The sequence below is a fragment of the Mastomys coucha genome, unplaced genomic scaffold (assembly GCF_008632895.1).
Source record: "Mastomys coucha isolate ucsf_1 unplaced genomic scaffold, UCSF_Mcou_1 pScaffold14, whole genome shotgun sequence".
Classification (NCBI taxonomy): Eukaryota; Metazoa; Chordata; class Mammalia; order Rodentia; family Muridae; genus Mastomys; species Mastomys coucha.
In genome coordinates this window covers 22,554,067-22,556,404 of record NW_022196896.1, presented here as the reverse complement: position 1 = coordinate 22,556,404, position 2,338 = coordinate 22,554,067, and the positions used below count along the sequence as shown (strand labels likewise).

The window sequence follows — 2,338 nt, the reverse complement described above, 5'->3', positions numbered from 1 at the left end:
TCTGGAAAAGAAACAAATGAATGGCAGCTCAATGAGAATGAGCAATCTGAAACTTTCTTAAACCTGCTGTCATGACACACGCCTTTAATCCCAGCACTTCGGAGGCAGAGGCAGGTAGATTTTTGAGTTCAAGGCCAGCCTGGTCTACAGAGTGAGTTCCAGGGTTATACAGAGAAATCCTGTCTCAAAAAAAACAAAACAAAAACAAACAAACAAACAAACAAAAAAATTAAATGATGGTGTGAGAAGAGCCGTAAAACCAACAGAGTAACATCTATCTGACAAAGACTATGTTAAAAGCATTTATCATCAGCTCTAAGAACCTAGTTGACAATAAAGACTGGACATTTTTATTCCAATTAATTCTGTTGTCTTTTTAGTACAAAAGGTAGAGTTTGGTACTATTTATTTTGTATGTTTAGGGAGAATAACTATGTAAAAAAATCTATCATACTTGTAAGATAAATATTATAGTAAAAGTAAAACACAAGGTAAAAGAAAACCAGTAATAAATACTAAGCTAAAATTGAATAAAACTATCATCACCTACCCCTGCAAGTGTTACAGGTGTGGCTGCTGTATCACATGTGAGTCAGTAGTTGCAGAGGGCAGAGAGGCTATGTTTACATTCAGTGGTCTGTCCTATGAACATCTGAGTGATTAGTGGTCTATTACTCCCTGAAAAAGAAAACAAACAAACAAAAAAATTTAGTCTGAGACAACCACCAGTCTTGTACCAGGGAGCCTGGACAAAGAGCTAGCCTGAGATAACCACTACTTTAGTGCCAGGCAGGCCTGGATGGACTCCGAAGGATGGGGACCAAGCAGGAGGCTAAAAGAACCCTGCCTGAAATCTTATCCCCTCCAGAATGGCATAAGTCCAAGATAAACACATTCACAAAGGGCCACAAGGGCAGGCTGGGTGAAGAGTGAGCCCTAGACAACTACCAGATCAGCACCATGAGGCCTGAGCAGGAACCTAGACTGAGAAGATCAATAGTTCAGTGCTGTACAGACTTGTAGGGGACGACCATGCTTAAGTTGACCCTTACCTGGTGGCGTAATGCAAGGGTGGGATAAAGCACTCCTCAGACTACTCCTGAGATGACGCCAGACACTCAGAGACCCTGGATGCCACTTAGAGGAACACGTAAGTGGTGGAGAAACAGAAAAGAAAGAGAAACAGAAGGATATGGGCACAATGAAGGAAGGCGGAGCTAGAGACTTGAATGTAGTGAGGAGCAACCTAATGAGTGTAATCAGTGATGCCACCTAGGACCATGGTGGGGTCCTGTTCTGTGCTGCCACTGGAGCCATGTCTGAGTACAAGTCCCAGCAGCATCAGTCAAATGCCTCTGGTCTTTGCTGAAGCTCAGGGACATGTTGATGTCTGAAGGTTGTATAGAACCAGCCACATCTTTCTCCTGATCATCCTGGAAGAGATGGTACTGGGCTCATGAGAGTAGGAGGGATGACCCCACCTCTAGCCACCTGCAGTACTCAGGAGACTGCGCAGAGTTGCAGGCAGGAGGTGGAAGACCTATCCCTGGGGCCATGAGAAAATAAGAGCTGTTTCTGCCCTTCATCATCTGCAGCACTCAGGAGAGTGGACTCTCCACCTTGCTTGGGCAGCAAGCATGGGAGACTTTACTCCTATACTTGTCTGCTATGCAGTGACATAGGTGAGAGAGATGCTCCCTACCTTGCCCCTTGCCCCTTGCCCCTTGCATTTTGCCACTTGTCCCCATTGCTACCTTGCCCCTTGCCCATTGTCTCTCACCATTTACTACTTATAGCAAGCAGGTAAGATAGCCCTGAAGTCATCTAGCAGGAGACTCCCTGCCTCTCACTTGCTGCAGGACTAGGGAGAGCAGGCCTTTCATGAGGCCTGAGCAGCACATGTCCTGGATGTGAGAGTTGAGAGTGAGGTTGTCCCAAGGAGATGGTCATGGGACAGCCTGCTCTGACTCTTGTCAGCTGTTCAATGGCATCAGCAAGGAAGGGATCTCCTCCCCTCCCTTTTTTGCCTCACCATTGTGATGGACAGGTGAGCTGTCCTGGGGTCATGAGAACAGGAGAGCAGGCCCTGCACCTCACATAGGCAGCACAGTAGAGCTGGCCTTCTTATAAGGGTGGCAAATGAGAGAGCTGGCCCTGGGGTCATGAGAGTGAGAGAACTAGACATGTACCTCACCAGCCCCAATACTCAGGACAGAGGGCTCTGTACCTCAACTGGACAGAAGAATAGAGCTGGTCCAAATTGTAGGGTTTTTGAAGAGCTGGCCCTGAGGGCATGAGAGCAGGAGGGTTGATGGGCTGACCAGCTCAGTTAGCTCTC

The 2,338-nt window shown here is 46.9% G+C and overlaps 1 non-coding gene across 1 annotated transcript; it reads left to right on the top strand.

The window, feature by feature from the left end:
* Nucleotides 1–545: 545 nt before the first annotated feature.
* On the top strand, nucleotides 546–676 carry LOC116089635. Its single transcript, XR_004118416.1, has one exon. It is a non-coding gene; the product is annotated as a small nucleolar RNA SNORA17 (small nucleolar RNA).
* Nucleotides 677–2,338: the final 1,662 nt, after the last annotated feature.